The 23,120-nt window shown below is 52.5% G+C and overlaps 1 long non-coding RNA gene across 1 annotated transcript in view; it reads right to left on the bottom strand.

Moving 5' to 3' along the window:
* Nucleotides 1-122: 122 nt before the first annotated feature.
* LOC311529130 overlaps nucleotides 123-23,120 on the bottom strand; it is a 34,353-nt gene continuing 11,355 nt past the window's right edge. Inside the window, exons 2-3 of the long non-coding RNA XR_014713774.1 lie at nucleotides 14,043-14,189; nucleotides 123-5,888 (exon numbers count right to left, since the gene is read on the bottom strand). This is a non-coding gene — a long non-coding RNA (uncharacterized lncRNA). The remainder of the gene's footprint in view (nucleotides 5,889-14,042; nucleotides 14,190-23,120) is intronic.

Below are 23,120 nucleotides of genomic sequence, written 5' to 3'. Positions count from 1 at the left end.
CAGTAATGAGAGGAGGGGTTGGATGGAGCAGTGGGGGGCAGTCAGGGGACAGGGAGGGGTGGACGGGGCAGGGGTCCTGGGGGGGCTGTCAGGGGACGGGGGGGGTCAGACAGGGGGCGAGGACTGGGCCACACCTGGCTGTTTGGGGAGGCACAGCCTCCCCTAACCGGCTCTCCATACAATTTCAGAAACCAGATGTGGCCCTCAGGCCAAAAAGTTTGCCCGCCTCTGGGCTACACTAACTGCCGAGCAAAGGCTGTCACACAGGGCTTGCGCCCAGCACCCTGGAACTGCAACCAACCATGACGATTCCCCGCTGGGCCCACCATGCCCCGACTACAGAGGGGCTGCAGGGCAGACAGGTCACCACAGTCCACGGACAGACCATACAGCCAGTGCTGCAGCCCTGCGAGGAGCTCCTCGCCCCAGGAGATGCTGCGAGTTCAACAGACCCCGAAGGCTGAGATCTGAAAGCTCACCTCATCCTTTGCTCGCACCAGCTCCTCCTCAGCACTTTTCAGGTCTCCTCTGAGCTTCCTGATGGTCTGGTCACGGCTGCACACCTGCAAAGCCCATGGCTGGTAAAGCAGCCTTCCCGCAGTGGGAATTCTGGAGATAATGCTTAGAACTTAGAACCCCACTTCCAAAAACATTCCACCGTGGGCACGGCCTGCCCAGCTCCAGCAGCCTGGGAGGGGCAGTGAGGGGAGGAAGGCAGCCTGCAGGGGCAAGGCTAGCAGGGAGACGAGACAACAAAATAACAGCAGCAATTAGCTCAAAGCATCAGAGCTCCAAGAGCTGGGAGGAAGGCGCCAGTCATCTCACGGGGCAGCCACCGGTGTCCTAGGCACTGCCCTCCTGAAAGGGACACTCAGGCAAGGTGAATCTAGGAACCCCCAAGCCAGGGGACAGACTAATCCACAGCAGGAGAAACGCCCCCATAGCAGCCTGCCAAGAGGATGGTCTGGAGGAAGAGAAAACCTTGCTGTCCTCTTCCCAGTGCTGTCTGCCTACCTCCTGCTGCGCGGTCTTATGCTTCTCTCTCAGGATGGCCAGCTCCCCAGCCTGCTGCTGTTGGTCTGAGTGCAGCTCTGCAAGCTGCCCTGCACACCTGGAAAGCTCTTCTCGGGCTGCCACAAGATCGGCTTTCTGCTGCTCTACCAGCAGGTCACGCTGCAGCCGCTGGGCAGAGGAATGGAACAGCTGGAGCCAAAGCCAACTTCCCAGACACCGCAGGCCAGCGCAGCTCAGATACCCAGGCTGAAGGAGCCATGGAACGCTGGGCAGATGGGGCAGGCAGCCCCGCAGTGCTGCTTTGGAGAGTCACACCTGGAGATGCTGCTGCTTTACCAGGCCAAGGTGAGGCCCCGCTGGGCGATGAATACGAAATGCAGGTGGGCCGCACGGGAAAGAAGCAGACTCCTGGAACCTCCCCAAGACAGGCTGCGGGCAGGGAGATGGCTCCTTGGCCTGAGACAATCTCACCAATACAGCCCTTGCCACATGCATGCTCCTTCCTTAGCTCAGGGCAATGAGAAGGCCCAGGGGCTCTGTCTGTGCCCAAGATCCACGTTGGGACAACGGTGCTCAGCCCTCCCCCTGCAGGGCCCCTCCGTCAGAGGGCAGCGCGCCAGGACATGGGCCCTGGAGGGACAGGAGAGGGGGGCTCCAAGTGGCTCTTGGGTTGCCAGTTGTTCTTGAGCCAGGGCAGGGAGCAAGCTGTGGGGACTAAGTGAATGGTCGCCCGTGGTGCTGACTGCAAGCCCCTGCACATGGCAGCTGGCCTGCCGGTCCTGCAGCAGCACCATCTGCCCTTGCGTGGCTTCAGTGCGCCCCTCTACCCTCCGGGCCGCGTGGGAAGGGCAGGCAGGATCGGGGTGTGGCACGTGCTCCAGCAAGGCTTCCCACCCGCCCCACCCCCAGAAGCCACGTGAGCTGGTCGCGTGCAAAGGCACAGACACGACTGAATGGAGGCTCAGCATCTGCTTCTCTCCCTGAGCCTCAGCTGGGGCCCTACCTGGGTCTCCGACCCCTTCCGGACATCCTCTTTCCCTTGCCTAGCGCCCTGCAGTGCTTCCTGAGCCTCTCGGAGCTGCTCTTGCAGGTGCTGCAGCTCCTTCTTCAGGCAGCATGACTCCAGCTGCGATGTGCTCAGCAGCGCCTCCAGCTGGGCCGCCTGAGACACGATGCAAGAGGCTGTCTCCGCGTGTGGCTGGCGGCAGCTGCTGTCCCGCAGGCCTGTCCTGGAGCAGTCTGCTTTAGGCTTTGCTGGAGCCGGAAGCTGACCTGGCAGTGGGAGCCAGAGCAGGCCTGGGCAGCACAGTAACACACCAGGCACTGGCTAACCAAGGGAGCATATTCCTGACCGGCGAGGATGGTGCAGATCTCTCCAGTAGCCATGTAAATGCATTCCCAAGGGATGGGACAAGAAGACCCGACCCTCCAGAGGACCGGGAGGGCGGACAGGCTGAGGGAGGCAGGCACAAGGAGCAGGGTGGTAACTGACCACGTCAGGCGTACGAGAGGCACCGTCTCTGGGTCGGGGTGCAGAAGCAGACGTCCTAGGCGGGTGTCTTTGTCCTTGCAGAGGGGCTGGCAGCCTGGCACGCTGACACCATTGCGGCTGCACGCAGGGGTTAGTGCACCTGTACCCACTGAGCCGGGGCGCTAACACTGCCCTCCCCCCACTATGAACCTGGCCAAGCGCCTTGCCGCCGCACCGAGCCAGGTCTGCAGAAGGAACACGCTGCACGGCCCGCTAATGCAGCTGGCCTCAGGGCTCCAGGAACAGCATGCTGCGGCATCAGCAACACTTCGCAGTACTGACAACATCTGCCAGCACGGCCTGCATCGTCTCCCTCCACCAGCCCCAGTCTGGGGCCTGCACGCTGTGGAGAAGCCTGCACTGGGCCTGAGGGATGCTAGGGGACACAAAATGAGCCATATGGCCACAGTGCCTCTGCCCAGAGATCTGAGACACTGCCCACGGCCTGGCAACATGGTGCCAGGCAAGACTCTGCCATGCCCTTTGTGTGTGAAATTAGAAAGTTCCCTGAAACTTCAGCAAGAGAGACCCCCACACCCTCCAAGACAGTCCTGCCAGTACTAGCAGCAAGCAGGAGGGGTGGAGAGTGGAAGGCAGAAGAGACAGAAGATGTAGGGTCTCGCTCAGTGCTGGTGCAAAGGGAAGAGGCGCTAAGCAGCGGGCTCTCCCTTAGCTCCAGATGGGTACCTCTCTGCACCATCTTCAGCTCCTGGTGCAGTGACTGCCCTTTCCTCTGCAAACCCTGCAGCTGCCCTTCTTTGAGCTGGACTCTGGATTCAGCTGCCTCCCGCGAGACCTGGGATGCTGCCAGGCTATCCTTCAGCTGCCCAAGGGTGTCCTCCCAGCGCCAGGCCTGTCCCACAAACCGCGCGGATGTCAGCAGAAGCCCTCCCCGCCCTCGCCTGCCCTCCCACTGAGCTAGCAGCAGAGGTGGGAGGAGGTGCACCCACGATAACAGCTCGAGGCAGGAGCCTGGGTTCCCTCAGCCTCCATCCCCCCAGGACCGGGCGGTTCTCCCGAGGGTCACACTGGAGGTGGGGGCTGGTAGGGGAGGAGCACCTAACACAGCACCGACCGGTACCAGCCTCTTTACCCAATGGCCTTCTGCACGTGCTGCAAGCAGGAGCCTGCGCCTGGCGAAGCACACAGGTGAACTGAGCATTTGACTCAATGTGACCAGCAAGTGGCTGCATGGAAAGCTGCTCCCTGGCGCCAGGACTGAGCCCTGAGCCGCCGGGCTCTCTCACTCTGGGACATGGTGCAGAAGAACTAGTAGCCCCAGAGCTGGGGGCAAGAGGAGAGAGGGTGGAGTCGCAGAGCCCAGGCTGCTTGCTGGCCTGGGTTGCAATGTTGCACCCGCACTTATTGGCAGGCACAATATACGTTGCTTACGGTTGCAATACCCAAGGTGCCCATGTGGAAAGGGAGGAGGCGAAAGGCTGGGCACCCAAGGCAGGGTCAGGGCTTAATGTCAGCAAGGAAATGGCCCAGGAGAGCCCCAACCCTGGTAACCCGCTCGGGCTGCAGGCTGCATCCAAGGGCATCCCACAGGAACCTGACTGCCTCTGGCTGGAGCATACAAACAGGGCCTCAGGGACAAGTGGGGTCGGGAGAGAGCCAGAGAAGTTCCTGAAGTTAAGGGAGGAGCTCACCCCAAGCCTGCGCTGCGGAGAGGTGGGGGCCGCCCGCTCCTGAGGGCCTCCCCAGCAGGCCTGCCGGCTCTTGGAGAGAGACAAGCGGGAAGAAGAGGTGGTGGGAGATAAAGGAAGAGAATGCGGAGCACTGTCTGCTGCCCGCCCATTCCCAGCGCCTTGCAGTCCCAGCCCACATCCCCCAAAGGGGAGGGAGGGACACGTACCTTCTGCTCAGCGGCTTGCACCTCAGCCTTTGCCTTCAGCAGCTCTCTCATTAACTTCTCCACCTGCTCCTCTTTGTGGTGTAACTGTGGAGAGCCCAGAGGGGAATCCAGACGGGAGAGCTGAGAGGCCAGCCGGAGCGTGCAGTGTGCACAGGCCTGAGATGGGAACGGCATTACTGCACCCAGCCACAGGGAGGCACTTAGAGGCGAGGGGAAATCGTGGCCGGATGCATAAGAAATGACCTGGAGAATATTCTAATGGCTAATATTCTAACAGCTTCACCTGGACACTGTGTCAGGGCAGGCTGCCCCTCTAAGAGGGCACTGCAGAGCTAGAGGGGCAATAAGAATGCCTATAGCCTGGGAAAGTTCTCACATGAAGACAGATTGAAACGATTGGGATTGTTACCTTAGAAAGAGGATGTATAAAAGGAGACATGCTAAAGGTATATAACGACAGCTCTAGAGAAGGGAAACTGGGACCTTCTGTTCTCTCTGCATGGCACAAGCACAAGGTGACTTTCAATGAAATTAAAAGGTAGGAAGATAAACAAACTGATAAAAGCAAATACTTTTTCATGCAAGGTGTGATAGACTGTGAAACTCACTACCACAGGAATTCAATAAAGAGAGTATTTAGCAAGTTTCAAAGGACTGGTCATTTATAGGGATACCAAAACCACACAGAGTTATCATAGCTAATGATAACAAAAAGCCATGTTAAATTTCATGCTTCAGGGCTTAAATCAAACCTCTGACAATTAGGCTAGAACTTCATGGGGACAGATTATCTGTCTGCTGCAGCATTCTCTGAAGAAGCTGGCTCTGGGCACTGCCAGACAAGACTCTGGACCTCATGTCTGAGCCAGTCTGGCAATTCCTAAATTCCTATTTAACTTCAATAACTAAGTAACAAGTTGGAGAAAGGGTTTCATTGTTAAACAATCGCCTCCTTGCCCTTTCAGTGCACCTCCCTGAGAAACCTCTTGCCCCTATCGCCTGCCAGCACACTGGCGACAGCTGGACATCACAGACATTTCTAAGCAGGAAAATAAGCAGCACAAATTATTTGGAACAAAAGCCAAACCCCTGCAGCTCTCTGGGACACAGTCAGGGTGGCATGATGCTTGTGTACAGGGGGGAGCACAGATGGAGGGTGCTGGTGAAGGCATGTGTTTGACTCAGACACCTCACTACCCTGGCCCCAGCCCCGGGGGCCTATTATCACAGCAGTTGATTGCAGCAGGATGGCGAAAATGAATGCACGTGTCCCTGCTGCAAAGAGCAGGACTGCTCATCCTTTCTCCCAGTGTCAGCACTGCTCACTTGGCTGGTTACCAGTGTTTGCTCATTCTCCAGCACCAGGCCTTGGGCCTCCAGCCTGGCATGCAGAAAGCCAGTCTCCTCCTCCAGGTGGTGACAATGGGCCTGCAGCCGGGCTTGCTCCTCTTCCAGCGCATGGATGGTCTGGTGCTGCTGGGTCATCTAGGGGACAAGGAGGTGTAAGAGATACAGACATTAACATGTCTCTTGAAAATACCTTGTTGACAATCTCTCTCTCTCTCTGCTCCCATCTAGCTATCCAGTGGCAATCACCCTCATGCGTATTGCACACCCCAGCTTCCTCGCCAATGAGAGTCAACAGACCCACCCCAACAGGTGAGACATCCTCTCTGGGGGCGTTAAGTAAGCTAAAGCTAAAATACGTCATTCCCAGGAAAGTACAGCTCTGATGCTTGTTGAGGAATTCTCCAACTCTTGTTACTTTCTCAAACCAAAGACTCCTATAATTCACTTACGGACGAGACTTCCACTGCTCTGAGTCTAGCTACGGAGAGCCTCTGCCGCCTCTCCTGTGCAGAGCGCCCGATTGTCTCCCATGTGTTATACAGAACGAGAGAAGAGAAAAAAAACAGTGAAGGGTTAAACCAATCAGGGCTAGCTCGGCTGGTGACTCAAAACCAGTGAGAGTTCCACAGGTCAAACTTCCTGATACCTCCAATGCCACATTCTCTCTCTCTATACTCACTCCAACTTACACACTGTATGCTTGTTTGCCTTCTGAACCAGATATTCATCTCTCCGTGTGACTAATCAGTCCAGTTCCCCTGATCTAAGGGATTTTGTTTGTTTTCTTTGTAAAAGATTGTTGCACCCTGGAAGTGAGAAGAATTGCAAGGCTCTAGAAAGAAGAAAGCATATTAAAAATATCATCACATTGTCTAACACTGGAATATTAAGAGAAATTGCTTGAAAAGAGGGATCCCAATTGATAGTTGGGGGTAATAATGAAACACAGTCCGTGTAATGCTTGCCTGGAGCTAGAATTCAGGATGTGACTAAGTCTGCTGAAACTCATCAAGCCCTTGGACCGCTACCCCATCCTACTTCTCCAAGTGGGCACCAATGATACTGCCAAGCATGACAGGTCCTGGTGATGTCAAGGAATTATGACGTGATTGGAATAACAGAGACTTGGTGGGATAACTCACATGACTGGAGTACTGTCCTGGATGGTTATAAACTGTTCAGGAAGGACAGGCAGGGCAGAAAAGGTGGGGGAGTTGCACTGTATGTAAGGGAGCAGTATGACTCCTCAGAGCTCTGGTATGAAACTGCAGAAAAACCTGAGTGGATTAAGTTTAGAAGTGTGAGCAACAAGAGTGATGTTGTGATGGGAGTCTGCTATAGACCACTGGATCAGGGGGATGAGGTGTACGAGGCTTTCTACCGGCAACTCGCAGAAGCTACTAGATCGCATGCCCTGGTTCTCATGGGCGACTTTAATCACCCTGATATCTGCTGGGAGAGCAACACAGCGGTGCACAGACAATCCAGGAAGTTTTTGGAAAATGTAGGGGACAATTTCCTGGCGCAAGTGCTGGAGGAGCCAACTTGGGGGGAGCTTTTCTTGACCTGCTGCTCACAACCGGGAAGAATTAGTAGGGGAGGCAAAAGTGGATGGGAATCTGGAAGGCAGTGACCATGAGTTGGTCGAGTTCAGGATCCTGACACAGGGAAGAAAGGTAAGCAGCAGAATACGGACCCTGGACTTCAGGAAAGCAGACTGCGACTCCCTCAGGGAACTGATGGGTAGGATCCCAAGGGGGAATAACGGGAATAACATGAGGGGGAAAGGAGTCCAGGAGAGCTGGCTGTATTTCAAGGAATCCCTATTGAGGTTACAGGGACAAACCATCCCGATGTGTCGAAAGAATAGTAAATATGGCAGGCGACCAGCTTGGCTTAACGGTGAAATCCTTGCGGATCTTAAACATAAAAAAGAAGCTTACAAGAAGTGGAAGATTGGACAAATGACCAGGGAAGAGTATAAAAATATTGCTCGGGCATGTAGGAATGAAATCAGGAGGGCCAAATCACACCTGGAGCTGCAGCTAGCAAGAGATGTTAAGAGTAACAAGAAGGGGTTCTTCGCAGGTATGTTGGCAACAAGAAGAAAGCCAAGGAAAGTGTGGGCCCCTTACTGAATGAGGGAGGCAACCTAGTGACAGAGGATGTGGAAAAAGCTAATGTACTCAGTGCTTTCTTTGCCTCTGTCTTCACAAACAAGGTCAGCTCCCAGACTGCTGCACTGGGCATCACAACATGGGAAATAGATGGCCAGCCCTCTGTGGAAAAAGAGGTGGTTAGGGACTATTTAGAAAAGCTGGACATGCATAAGTCCATGGGGCCGGATGCGTTGCATCCGAGAGTGCTAAAGGAGTTGGCGGATGTGATTGCAGAGCCATTGGCCAATATCTTTGAAAACTCGTGGCGAACGGGGGAAGTCCCGAATGACTGGAAAAAGGCTAATGTAGTGCCAATCTTTAAAAAAGGGAAGAAGGAGGATACTAGGAACTACAGGCTGGTCAGCCTCACCTCAGTCCCTGGAAAAATCATGGAGCAGGTCCTCAAGGAATCTACTGTGAAGCACTTACATGAGAGGAAAGTGATCAGGAACAGTCAGCATGGATTCACCAAGAGAAGGTCATGCCTGACTAATCTAATCGCCTTCTATGATGAGATTACTGGTTCTATGGATGAAGGGAAAGCAGTGGATGTATTGTTTCTTGACTTTAGCAAAGCTTTTGACACGGTCTCCCACAGTATTCTTGTCAGCAAGTTAAAGAAGTAGGGGCTGGATGAATGCACTATAAGGTGGGTAGAAAGTTGGCTAGATTGTTGGGCTCACCAGGTAGTGATCAATGGCTCCATGTCTAGTTGGCAGTCGGTATCAAGTGGAGTGCCCCAAGGGTTGGTCCTGGGGCCAGTTTTGTTCAATATCTTCATAAATGATCTGGAGGATGGTGTGGATTGCACTCTCAGCAAATTTGTGGATGATACTAAACTAGGAGGCGTGGTAGATACGGTGGCAGGTAGGGATAGGATACAGAGGGACCTAGACAAATTGGAGGATTGGGCCAAAAGAAATCTGATGAGGTTCAATAAGGATAAGTGCAGGGTCCTGCACTTAGGACGGAAGAACCCAATGCACAGCTACAGACTAGGGACCGAATGGCTAGGCAGCAGTTCTGCGGAAAAGGACCTAGGGGTGACAGTGGACGAGAAGCTGGATATGAGTCAACAGTGTGCCCTTGTTGCCAAGAAGGCCAATGGCATTTTGGGATGTATAAGTAGGGACATTGCCAGCAGATCGAGGGACGTGATCGTTCCCCTCTATTTGACATTGGTGAGGCCTCATCTGGAGTACTGTGTCCAGTTTTGGGCCCCACACTTCAAGAAGGATGTGGATAAATTGGAGAGAGTCCAGCGAAGGGCAACAAAAATGATTAGGGGTCTGGAACACATGACTTATGAGGAGAGGGTGAGGGAACTGGGATTGTTTAGTCTGCAGAAGAGAAGAATGAGGGGGGATTTGATAGCTGCTTTCAACTACCTGAGAGGTGGTTCCAAAGAGGATGGTTCTAGACTATTCTCAGTGGTAGAAGATGACAGGACAAGGAGTAATGGTCTCAAGTTGCAGTGGGGGAGGTTTAGGTTGGATATTAGGAAAAACTTTTTCACTAGGAGGGTGGTGAAACACTGGAATGCGTTACCTAGAGAGGTGGTAGAATCTCCTTCCTTAGAAATTTTTAAGGTCAGGCTTGACAAATGATTTAATTGGGGATTGAGCAGGGGGTTGGACTAGATGACCTCCTGAGGTCCCTTCCAACCCTGATATTCTATGATTCTATGACCTGGAGCAGATCACTGCAGATTACGTGGCTCTGGGAAGAAGGATAAAAGAGTTTGGGGTGCAAGTGGGGTTCTCGTCCAGTCTCCCTGTTGAAGGAAGAGGCCTGGGTAGTGACCATCGAATCGTGGAAGTAAATGCATGGCTACGCAGGTGGTGTTGGCAAGAGGGCTTTGGCTTTTTCAACGATGAGCTGATGTTCCAGGGAAGTGGATTACTGTGCTGGGATGGGCTCCACCTATCCAATACTGAGAAGAGCATCTTTGGTCATTGTCTGGCTAACCTGATAAGCACAGCTTTAACCTAGGGATGGTGACAAAAATCCGGCCAATTCGCATCTAGGCTCAAGTAACGAAGACAAAGGCAAGGGGTAATTTCTGGAGAAGGGACTAGAAATCACAACTGCATTAAAAAGGCAAGAGGAAAAGCAACAGTCTGCAGTCTGAAAAATATCTTCGATGCCTCTATACAAATGCAAGGAGTATGGGGAACAAGCAGGATGAACTGGAAGTCATAGTAGATAAAGAAAATTATAACTTAACATCGGCATCACAGAGACTTGGTGGGAACAACACCCACGATTGGCGTACCAACGTTGAGGGCTATAGCTTGTTCCGAAAGGACAGGTATGGGGAAAAAGGAGGAGGAGTTGAGCTGTACATCAAGACTGGCTACATTTGCTCCGAGATCCAAGGGGAAGTGAGCGACAGGCCTACTGAGAGTCTCTGGGTGAGGATAAGGGAACAGAACCGTAGCGATGTTAGGGTGGGGGGTCTATTATAGACACAAAATCAGGAAGAGGAAGTGGATGAGTTAGTCTACAAGCAGGCAACAAGATTAACTAACACATGAGCTAGTATTGATGGGGGATTTTACTTCCCTGATATCTGTTGGAAGGCAACTGCTGCAAAACATAATACATCCTGCAAATTCTTAGCATGTGCATGGGACAGCTTTCTGATTCAGAGGTCCTGGACGCGCCTTCCCTGGAGGTTTTCAAAAGGAGGCTGGAGCCACCTGTCTTGGATGGTTAGACACAACAAATCCTGCATGACCCTTGCAGTCCCTCTAACCCTATGGTTTTCTGATTCTATTAATAGAGCCCGGCAAATCTGCAGATATCCGTTTTATATCTGCAGATGTGGATATCCGCAGATGATTTTTGCAGATTGCAGAGCAGATGTGAATGCAAATTTTGTATCTGTGTAGGGCTTTATCCATGAAATGGATCAAACCCTCTGAATAAAAGAAACATTGGAGAAATTTCCTATACACTTCCACCATCTACTGGATATTGATGGAAGCAGCAGAGAAAGTGAGCAAGTTGAAAGCTGAGCGCCAGCTGGCAAATGACCGATAGAAATCCGAGGGTGCCTCCAGTGAATCCCAGACTCAGCGTAGACACAACTGAGGTCATCAGCAGGCGGCACAGCCCAGGGCTGACCAAAGCTGCAGAATCCCCAGTGCAACAAGTAAGTGGTGAGATTCCATTTCCATTTCTATTGTTGGGAGTGGACCACATCCACCCTGATCGAATTGGCCCTGTCAACACTGGTTCTCCACTTGTGAGGTAACTCCCTTCTCTTCATGTGTCAGTATATTTATGTCTGCATCTGTAATTTTCACTCCATGCATCTGAAGAAGTGGGGTTTTTACCCACAAAAGCTTATGCTCAAGTAAAGCTGTTAGTCTTTAAGGTGCCACCGGCCTCCTTGTTTTTTACAGACTAACACAGCTACCTCCTGATACATTTCAGAGATTGTTTCTCCTTCTGTTCTTTCACATAAATAACTGAAGTTTATCTGGATGAAGTTGACACTCTGTAGTGAGACATCAAATAACCGCATTTTAGATTCTGGCTAATGCTATATGCATGACCTCCTTTATAAATTCAAGCAAACTGACCTAAGAGAGATCTGAACCATAACTTCAAACAATTGCTTTTCATATTCTAAACCTGCCCCTTTTGTACCAATCCACTCAAATACCTGGGACCGTATTCTTGAAAGTCCCTTAAAGACAAGAATATTCTTACTGCTTGGAGAAGTACTGAAAGCATGATAAATGTATTGGGTACTAAGAATTGATGACTGATGTCAGAAGTAAATGTAATATGAAATCTTGGTGATTTGCATTGTTCCTCTGTGTAACTGCTAGCATCAGCCCTACTCTGGACTGTATTGGTGTATTTAGTACTTGCCTAGAACACTGGTTGTGTTTACACTTGCCTGGTGAACTGCTGATTGTATATTGATGTGGCTCTGCATGAATTAATAAACTGTTAACTGGTTAAGAATAATCAAGTGTCCTGATTTGAGAAATACCGTTCAAGTTAAAAGTTGACCTGAAAAGACCCCAGTTCATCTACAGAGCTAATGCTTCCTGGACTCAACACACAGGGGCTTATTCTGTTCGATTCCATTCTAGATACGCTAGAACACTTAGCCAATTGGCAAATCTAGGTTCCAGGTTTAAAATCTAACTGGTACCTCAGAAAATTCCTGCAGTTGACTCCCTTGTGAGCTTAAAGAGTCTCTCAGGATTGTCAGTCTTGTGCCCTGGGTCGACAGGGTGTGAGAGAGGAGAACCCGATTGTGTCCTGCTTTGGGGCTGGCCACAGCTGCAGAACACCCTCAGCCTGCGAGGGGGAGGTGACTATATTGCTAGTTATGTGGCACCAATCAGGCTGATGGGCCAGCTTTTCAAAGGCAGGAACTGGTGCGTTACTTGGCGCTCATGCAGTTGATGCGGCACGGGCACTGCACAGGGGATTTGCTCGTCTGTGCCTGTCAAAATCTGGTCCTAGAGCTAAAATGCGGAGAGCCCAGATTAGTAAATGCACCGAAAACAGAGTCCTAGAAGCAGCAGGTTAGTCAGTGTTTCACAGCAGCAGGCTGAGAATGTCGGCTTTAACAAGGTCCCTCGTTTAGTCTTGCGCTGGCTGGATGGGGCCATGCTGGCATCTGGTCAAGTCTTCCCTAGATCTCACCGCTCTGTCCACTCTAGCAGCTTTCTGGAGCGTCCTCCCACAAGGGCACCGAACCCCCCTCCGTACAGGGCCAGTTCATCTACAGAGCCCGCCTGAGAGCCGGTGCTGCTCCCCTGTGCTCCAGCTCAGCAAGGAGCCAGCCACTCCCCGGCAGAACCCAATGAGAGCAAACCCTCCCAAAGAGAGACTGGTCTCCAGCAGCACGTGGGTTAAACACCCTGTGGTCAGTTCAGCACTGAACTGCCGAGTCTCTAAGGTTCAGGACAGCAATCAAAGCGAGGTGCTGCTGCAGGAAGCACAAGACACTGATTTCTAGTTTAATAGCAGTGACTTCCACTAGAGTGACAGTTCTGATCGTCACTTCACCACATCTGTCAGGACCCTGCACAGTTCCTCCTCTTTCTGCTTATTGTGCCTAATCTGCTGGCTCATGTGCAATGCAGGCTCCTGTCCTGGAAGGAGTCTCAGCGCTCCTGGTAAAGCAGGGCAGGAGGGGCTGGGTGCAGGATGGAGAGCACGGGCTGAAAGTCTGTGGGCCTGATCCTGCTCTCACAATGAAAATGCCATGGCAGCCAACGTGTTACACAGAAGGAGGTAAGCGCAGAACCAGGGCCACTGATTCCTGATGGATTTCACAATACTCTGTCCTGTCCCCTCTCTGAGGCAGACGACCAGGAGGTGAGGACAGCAGGCTCCCACCCGCCAACCTCACTCATAAGAATGAGGAGCTGCAGGGCTGATGCAGCTGTGAGAGGGACTTGGAGTTCAGCCTGGGCCTCTCCAAATGCAGCCACAAGCCTTCTCGAGTGAAGCCGGGCACCCACAGCCTTGCCTAAGCTGGGCTGGCTTAGTCCTGACGTGACATGGGAGATCCCAGCATGTCCAGGCAGTGGGACAGGTGCCAGAGTGCACGGGGCTTGGGGCATGCCAGTGTCGCCCATGCTTGCAGTCATTCTAGTTCCCCGCCACTCTTCACGGGAGCAGTATCACTTCCTGCCCTATGTCCTTGTGTAATGCTGCTGTGGCCATTACATGGCTGCCATGTTTCCCCCCAGACCTGACTGCACTATGTCAGCTAAGGCGATCCCTCGGGATGTTAAGGGTGCCTTAGGATTCCTTAGGACAACAGGTGCTCTCTGATGACAAGCACTTCCCAGGTCAATGGGGAAGGGACCCTGGATAGCTAAGAAGTCTCTAAGGCAGGACGTTGCCTAATCTCTTTCAGTTCCTGAAGCAGAAATCCTGGGCCGCATCTCCTGAGGCTAGCCATGGGTGAGTGGAGGGCCAGGACCTGCCAACAGATTTCCTCTTGCTCACTTTGAGCACCTGGATGTAGCAAATAACCCTTATCCAGAGTGAAGCCCCCCCCCACCCCTTTCTAGCCAGTCCCTTTCCTGAGAGCAGTGCCTGGTCCCCATTGGACAGACCCTGCTGGACACGCCCACCCCTGCAGTACCTGCTCCTCAGTGCCCTGGTGCTTTTCCAGGTGTTTCTGCAGCTGGCTCTGCAGTGTGAGGATGGTCCTGTCCTGCTCTGCTGTCCTCCACTGCTGTGCTTGGCTGTCCTTCTGCAAGCTCTGCAGCACCTCACTCCTCTCTGCAGCCTGCATTGCAAGGGGACAGTGTAACTAGCTGGCCTTGCTGGCATCGTACATACAGCTGGGCCAGGAGCTCATGTGGCATGAGAGAGAGGTCAGGGTGGGGGCACCTGCCAGCCTTCTCCAGGATCTCTGGACGACTCAAAGCAGAAAGCCACTGCAGGGGTGGGGAGGGCAGAGGCTGGCTCGCACCTCCAGCCTCTGTAACCCCAGCCCTGTAGCCACTGGAAGGCCCTAGCAGGAACGTGCTGTGCTCTCGGCGGAGCTATCGACCACCCTGACTGAGGCTGTTGCTCCGTGTTGCTACCTGTCCGAAAGGGTAGAAATAACAGAAACAAGTTGTTGGAAATTAGATTTCAATCCCTCCACGCCCTTCCCTGGCGGCGTGGCTCCCTGGCACGGATCAATAGTGTTTAGACAGCCAAAGAGGTTTTTCTTCCCCTTAAAGCATCAGATCAATAGTGAAAAAAGCTGTCTAGCCCTCTGTGTGCATGGCAGTAAATGGGAACATCAGAGGCCTCCAGCTGAACGAATTGACTGGAGGCAGTAGCAGGCCAGCACTTGGTAAGCAAGAGCCCAACAGCCAAGTGGAGATGGGGAGAGTGTCTGCCTGAATGGGGGCCCACAAGCCGTTTCAGGGGGGCCACGGATCCCTGCAGCTGGAGCCCCTCGCCCCTCATGGGGCTAAAAGTGGGAGCTGCTGGGCTAAAGCCCTGAGCCTTGGTGCTCCTGACGAGCTGAAACTGGGCGCCAGGCGGCTGAATCCTGGAGCCCCAACCCCCTGCACAGGGCTAAAGCCCCAAGCCCCAGCACCTCCTACAGGGCTGAAACTGAGAGCCGTGGGGCTGAAGGCCTGAGACCTGAGTTCCGGTTCCCCTGTGGGGCTCGAGCCCTGTGCCCCCCCCGCCAAATAGAATTCAAAGTACACCTATGACTAAGGGTCCCCCTCTCCCTGCGAGGGCCTGGAGTTTTTATAGCATGTTGGGGGGGGCACAGAAAGAAAGAGGGTGAGAACCCCTGCTCTACACTATCAGGCTCCAAGACGGGCTCTTTCTTTTCCCACTATTTTCACTAGCAGAAGGCCAAGGCTGTTCAGTGGAGGTAGGAAGAGGCCCTCGCTGCCGCCATTGCCACAGAGGGAGGGAGAGGTGGCAGCCGATGTGCAGGGCAGGGGAAAAGCAGCAACAAAGCTGTACCCAGCTATCACTGCCCTATTTTAATGTGTCTTAAAGTGGGTTTCTGTAGTTTGGATGGTGCATTTCACACTGGTGCGAGGTGGGGACCTGAGCACCTCTTAAGTATATCAGCTGGGCCACAGCAGGGGCTGCAGGGTTGGGCCTGCAGCCAGAGATGAACGACCAGAGGGCAGAGCAAGCGGTGATGGCTCCTTGGCTCATTCAACTTTTGGCCTCCTGAATGGGACAAGAGGGCCAATTAGCTGCTCTTTTGCTTTGCGTGCTGATAAGGTGCCTGACAGCACGTGCATTTGCATGCTCACTAGCCTGCCTAAAGTGTCTGAAAAATCTGCTCTTATGTATGTTTATTGCACATGAGGGTGATGACACCAAGGAATAAACTCGTTTGGGTCTGTAACTATGGGATAAATTGCATTTGTTTTGCCCCCGACGACCTCCTCACTTGCACAGAAGGCCTGGCTCCATCCCCAATCTGCACCTCCCAGCACTGCAAACCGCAGCCACCTCCTTTTAAAGACCCTGCCATCAAAACGGTTCCTCCTTTCCGCACAGGAATGGATCAGGCAAAAGCAAGAGCTGAAAATGATACTTAACCAGTCTGGCCTGGCCCAGGGAGTGACTCCATGTTTCAGAGCCCATCAGCTAGGTGGGGTAGAAATGCTTGTTTTAACCCTTGGGAGCTGGGATGCCAGGCATTTCGGGAAGATGCTATACACAGAACTTGGCCCAGCTACTTCAGCTCTGCTAAGGCTGCAGGGGGATGCTCAGGCAGCAAGCAGTGACTGGAAAGCTGCTCCAGAGGGGTAGCTGGCAATTTCCCCACTTTTGGAGAATCTCCTGGGTGTTATACAATCAATCTGGCCGGCTCTCCAGGGCCCTTCCACAGAGGGGTGTGTTGCAGGTATCCAGGAGGGCACAGCACCCTGACCAGCCTTTGGCATGCAGCATGCTCCCTCTGATCAAACACTCTGAATAGCTGTTACAAGTGAGGCTGGCTGGAAAGCAAGAACCCCATTTTGCAAAAGGTGGAGGTTTTGGAGCTTGTGTTTGTGCCGCAGCAAGATGGAGTGGCCACCTCAACCTCTTGAAGTTTTTTGTGAAAAAGCCAAACCAACCGGAGTCAGAGATACCACCAGACTCAGTACCACATGACAGTGATATAAAATTAACGTGGCACAAATTAAATAGATTAAAACCCGGCTACCTGCTAGGTCTCAAATTGTAACTGTAGAGGAATTATTGAGTGGGTCTCTTTCCAGCAGGGTGCTGCAGGGACCAGGTCTTGTCCCTATGCTATTTAAGGTTTTTATCAATAACTTGGAAGAAAACAAAATCATCACTGATAAAGTTTGAAGATGACACAAAAATTGGGGGCAAGGTAAATCCTGTAGAACCTCAGTTATAGATACCTTGGGAATGGAGGTTGCCCATAACTCTGAAATGTTCCATAATTCTGAACAAGATGTTACAGACTTCAGCCACAGGGGAGTTGGGTCTGCAGCCACAGGGTGGGGTCAGGGCTTTGCGGGGAGGTCGGGACTTCTGACCCTAGGGGCCGTCGGGGCTCTGAGTAGGGGGCTCAGGGCTTCTGTCCCGCGGGAGCACCAGGGCTCAGGGCTTTAGACCTGGAGGAAGCACTGGGGCTCAGGGCTTCAGCCCTGTGGCTCCATTCCCGGCTTCTACCCTGTAGGGGGGGCTCCGGGGTTCCCCACGTCTCCGCTCCCTGTTTCAGCCTGGGGGGCACACTGGGGCTTGGGGCTTTAGCTATGGGGGGAGTGCTGGGGCCAAAACTATAGCTAAAGCCCCGATCCCTGGTGGGCTGAAGCTGGGAACAGAGCCATGGAGCTAAACCCCTGATTTCTGGCAGGGCTGAAGCCAGAAACAGTGCAGCGGGGCTGAAGCCCTGAGCTTCAGCACTCCTCCCTGGTCTAAAGCCCTGAGCCCAGGTTCTCCCAAGGGTCAGAAGCCCCAAGTCCCCGCTGCCCGGAGCCCTGACCCCCCTCCTCCCCGCCCTGCAGCTGCAGCCCCAACCACCTGTGGCTGAAGCTGAGAGCCCCTGGGCTAAAGCCTTGAGGCAGTACAGTATTTGACTTTTTTTTTTAAATTTCTGCTGCTGCCTGATTAATTACTTCCAGTTTCACAGGGTGTCCGGTTGACCAGCAAGTCCATAACTCTGCTGTTTGTATCTTTGAGATTCTACTGTAATGAAGAAGACAGGTCACTGATACAGAGCCAGCTGGGTCGCTTGGTAAACTAGGTGCAAGCAAACAATGCATTTTAATATGGCTAAAAGCAAAGACTGTGGGCCGCACTTACAGGACAAGGGACTCTACCCTGGGAAGCAGGGACCCTGAAAATGGTTTGAGGGTCGTGAGAGGTAATCTGCTGAATACGAGTTCCCAATGTGACTTTGTGACCAGAAGGGCTAATGTGACCCTTGGACGTATAGCCGTGGGCGAGTAGGAGCAGAGAAGTTATTTTACTTCTGTATCTAGCACAGGATTCCAGCAGTGGTTGAACCAGTGTCCAGTTCTGGTGCCGCCCACAGTTGGGATGTTGATCATCTGGAAAGGGTTCAGAGACGAGCCAGGAGAATGATGGAGGATTAGAAAATCTGCTTTATAGTGACAGATTTCACTTACTGCCCTTTGGGGCTGCCCTGGCAGGCTATGGCCCCCTCATGGAGGGGAAGCTGTGGGTGTCTTGGGCTAAAACCCCTCCCACAGCAGTGATATGATTGCAGGTCACACAGGTGAATAGACTACATGGGGGGGGGGGCAGGGGGAGGAAACTGAATGGTGATTTGACCCTGTTATTCTTCAAACTGAAGAAGGGCTCTGTGTAAACTTGAGAGCTTGTCTCTCCCCAACAGAAGTTGGTCCAATAAAAGCTACTAGCTCCCTCACCTTGTCTCCAGACTATCCTGAGACGGACACAGCTGCAACACCACTGCGTATAACTGAAAGTTCCTCGTTCAGCAGAACCCTTACCTGTGCCCTGCAGTGACACTCTGCAGGCAGTTCTGAGATCTCAGATTAGATTAAACTGATTGTTAAAGACATGTTTGATTTTTTCCTCCCTTTTATATCCCTTCCTGGTGTCACTAGAGGGCCAAGTTAATGGTCTGTCAGTGCCCTCCCTGCATCTTTCCAGACCTTCGTATGTTAAACTTAAACTTACCATGAGAGAGCCTCCCCATCGCAGTGAGTGCCCTAAGCACTGGCGATTCAGAGATTTCAAGGCCAGCAGGGACCACTGTGGTCATCTAGTCTGACCGCCTGCACAGCACAGGCCAGAGACCTGCCCCACAATAATCCCTACAGCAGATCTTCTAGAAAAGCATCCAATCTTGATTTAAAATGATCAGTGATAGAGAATCCCCCAAGACCCTCACTAAACTGTTCCAAGGGTTAATTAGCCTGCCTCTCTGTTAAAAATGTGAGCCTTATTTCCAGTTTGAGTTTGTCCAGCTTCAACTCCCAGCCCTTAGATTGTGTTCGACCTTTGTCTGTTCGGCTGAAGAGCCTATTATTAGATATCAGTTCCCATGTGGATACTTACAGCCTCGGATCAAGTCACCCCTTGGCCCTTGTCTTTGCTAAGATCAATAGACTCAGCTCCCTGGCAGAGGTTACAGCTGCCCTCCCCCAGTCCTGCTGCCTGCCAGCTCTAGGTTTCTCCCCTAGCACAGCAGCTTGGAGGGGTGCTTGTCCCTTCTCCCGCTGGCTGCTTACCAGGAAAGGAGCAAATCCCCCCAGCCCATGGCCAGAACTGGTGTTTGTCTTGGCCCCGAGATGGGATGGAGGCCTCAGTTCTGCCTTGGGGAGCAGCGTGCAGCAGAACCCCCCAGTCGGAGACATGAGAGGCATTTTTACAAGCCCCGCTCCGCACCTGACTAGCTAGGCTTTGGGAGTGGCAAGCGGGGCTTCTGATTCAGCAGTATGCAAGGGCCACCACTAAGGTCAGTATCCGCCCAGGGGCAGGGTTTGGCTAATAGTGAGGAAAGGATTACTCTGGGGACAGCAGAGCCAGCTCCAAGAGTGGATCTTTTATTGGTGTGGGACTTGCTTCTGATCTGTAACTATCTACCACCCTGAGGTTGGGGGAGCAATTTCATGTTGCCAGGTTCTGCTGGCTGCTGCTCATATTTCTTTCCAGGGCTCTGCCTGGCATCCTGTGGCAATCAGACCCTTTTCATAGAGTCATAGAATATCAGGGTTGGAAGGGACCTCAGGAGGTCATCTAGTCCCACCCCCTGCTCAAAGCAGGGCCAATCCCCAACTAAATCATCCCAGCCAGGGCTTTGTCAAGCCTGACCTTAAAAACTTCTAAGGAAGGAGATTCTACCACCTCCCTAGGTAATGCATTCCAGTGTTTCACCACCCTCCTAGTGAAAAAGTTTTTCCTAATATCCAAACTAAACCTCCCCCACTGCAACTTGAGACCATTACTCCTCATTCTGTCATCTGCTACCACTGAGAACAGTCTAGAGCCATCCTCTTTAGAACCCCCTTTCAGGTAGTTGAAAGCAGCTATCAAATCCCCCCTCATTCTTCTCTTCCGCAGACTAAACAATCCCAGTTCCCTCAGCCTCTCCTCATAAGTCATGTGTTCCAGTCCCCTAATCATTTCTGTTGCCCTCTGCTGGATGTTTTCCAATTTTTTCACATCCTTCTTGTAGTGTACACAGTACTCCAGATGAGGCCTCACCAATGTCAAATAGAGGAGAACCATCACGTCCCTCGATCTGCTGGCAATGCCCCTACTTATACATCCCAAAATGCCATTGGCCTTCTTGGCAACAAGAGCACACTGTTGACTCATATCCAGCTTCTCGTCCACTGTCCCCCCTAGGTCCTTTTCTGTAGAACTGCTGCCGAGCCATTCAGTCCCTAGTCTGTAGTGGTGCATGGGATTCTTCCGTCCTAAGTGCAGGACTCTGCATTTGTCCTTGATGAACCTCATCAGATTTCTTTTGGCCCAATCCTCCAATTTGTCTAGGTCCCTCTGTATCCCTATCCTCCAGCATACCTACCTCTCCTCCCAGTTTAGTGTCACCTGCAAACTTGCTGAGGGTGCAATCCACACCATCCTCCAGATCATTAATGAAGATATTGAACAAAACTGGCCCGAGGACTGACCCTTGGGGCACTCCACTTGACACTGGCTGCCAACTAGACATGGAGCCATTGATCACTAACCGTTGAGCCCGACAATCTAGCCAGCTTTCTATCCACCTTATAGTCCATTCATCCAGCCCATACTTCTTTAACTTGCTGGCAAGAATACTGTGGGAGACTGTGTCAAAAGCTTTGCTAAAGTCAAGAAACAACACGTCCACTGCTTTCCCCTCATCCACAGAGCCAGTTATCTCATCATCGAAGGCAATTAGATTAGTCAGGAATGACTTGCCCTTGGTGAATCCATGCTGACTGTTCCTGAACACTTTCCTCTCCTCTAAGTGCTTCAGAATTGATTCCTTGAGGACCTGCTCCATGATTTTTCCAGGGACTGAGGTAAGGCTGACTGGCCTGTAGTTCCCAGGATCCTCCTTCTTCCCTTTTGGAGGGTGGGGAAGAGTGTGGATGGGTTTGAGGATTGCGATGTTGATGACGATCACTTCCTTGTACAGCCGGAGGATGTTGATAATGAGCAAATTACCTTCTGCTCCCTCTGGTGGGGATTTGAACCTGGTTGTTAACAGAGTTGCTAATGTAACTCAGAGCTTGTCTACACTACCACACGGGATCGATCCAAGATACGCAACTTCAGCTCCGTGAATAGCGTAGCTGAGGTCGACGTACTTAGATCTACTTATCACGGTGTCTTCACTGCCGTAGGTCGACAGCTGACGCTCTCCCGTCAACTCTGCTTGCACTCCTCGTTCTGGTGGAGTCGACGGGAGAGCGCTCAGTGGTCGATTTATCGCATCTAGTCTAGATGCGATAAATCTATCCCCGCTGGATCGATCACTGCCCAGCAATCCGGCAGGTAGTGTAGACAAGCCCTCAGTTAGCACCCGATTGTTCTAGACTGAGTCAGCTTAAGCCTTGCCTGGGGAACACCTGAGCTGAAACAGACATCAAGTTGCAGGCCTACCTGTAGCACTTGGTGTCAGGAATCCAGATTCCCTTCCTCTAGCCCAGTGGTTTTCAACCTTTTTTCACTTGTAGACATCAACAATTTTGCATGGAGGTGCAGCCCCCTGTGAAAACTCGGAGTCTGCGGCCCCCTGGGGTCTGCAGCCCACAGGCTGCAAGCCACAGAACTAACTCTTGGCTACAGACTGGAGCTTCGCATTCGCTCCCGGGGTGCGTCTGCGCATCGTGCAGTGCTGCGGCTGTCGTGTTTCCCTGTCCTGCACTTGGAAGTTAGCTCGGGATACCGGTGTCGCCAGGGCTACGAAAAATCCACCCCGAGCGACGCAGCTAGCGCCCAGTGGAGACAGCACTAGGTCGATGGGGGAATTCGCCTCTGGCTCTAGCTACCCGCTCTCGGGTGGCGGATACCTCCACTGAGGGGAGAGCCCCTCTCTTTGACATGGGCAGTCCCATTGCAGCGTTTTAAGTGTAGATGAGCCCTCAATGTAGACATCCCTTGCACGGATGGGCGGGGTTCTCCCCGCGGCACAGGTAATCCAGCTCCCCCCAGGGGGTAGCTAGCACTGCCTCCACCGAGGGCTAGATCGCTACCTCTCTCAGGGGCATGGAGATGCAGCCATGCCCCTGTAAGCTCCCAGAGGAGACCAGCCCTTAGTCTTTTCCCTTTCCATATAAAAATGAAAAGGCCTGAGTCCCCTGCTCTCCTTCTGGGGCCCTTCTGCAGCACATATGGTATACCTGGTAGGAGACTCGGGGTCTGGCTAGAAACTCTGCAACAGCACAACCAGAGCATACACTGCAGCAGGAGATGGGGTTTCCCATCGCTGTAGTAAATCCACTCTGCGAAGGACAATAAGTTAAGTTGATGGAAGATTTTGTCCATCAACCTGCGGTGTCTGCACCAAGGCTCACGGCAGCTTAGTTAAACTGCACAGGGTGTGACATTTTTCACAGCTCAGAGTGATGTAGTTAAGTTGACCTGACTTTGTAATGTAGACCAGCCTTTATTCTCACTACAGACACGCTGGGACACCAGCAACCCATGTCAGCAACCAAGGGCTGGCTTTGTTTTACACAGCAAGGGGTTAGTAATGGCCAAGCTAGTCCAGTTCATACTGGGCAGAAGTAACATGGATTGGGGCGGAGAGAGAGAGGGACAGCAGGGCAGGTGAGAAGAAAGAACTGGGTATAGAATTTTCTTTAGTTGCAATTGTATAATTAAAGCATTAGCCACCTTACTCCGCTAGCACAAGCAAGAAAGGGCTGTTTCAGGAGCAGTGCAGCCCCTGGAGGAGATGTGTGGGCAGGGGACGGAGAGGGAGATGCCACCTGCAAGCTCCACAGCGCAGTATGGCACCTCAGGCCCAGAGCTGGAAAGACCTGGGGGAGGGAGAAAAGGAGAATGAACCCCGAAGGGCAGGAGAGAAGGAAAGGGGACATGGGACTTGTCATAAATATAAAGGGAAGGGTAAACCCCTTTGAAATCCCTCCTGGCCAGGGGAAAGCTCCTCTCACCTGTAAAGGGTTAAGAAGCTAAAGGTAACCTCGCTGGCACCTGACCAAAATGACCAATGAGGAGACAAGATACTTTCAAAAGCTGGGAGGAGGGAGAGAAACAAAGGGTTTGTGTGTCTGTCTGT

This window comes from Lepidochelys olivacea (assembly GCF_965140295.1).
Source record: "Lepidochelys olivacea isolate rLepOli2 genome assembly, chromosome: 12".
NCBI classification, from domain to species: Eukaryota; Metazoa; Chordata; order Testudines; family Cheloniidae; genus Lepidochelys; species Lepidochelys olivacea.
Note: the sequence above shows the minus strand (reverse complement) of the source record. Positions and strands in the feature narration are given on the sequence as shown.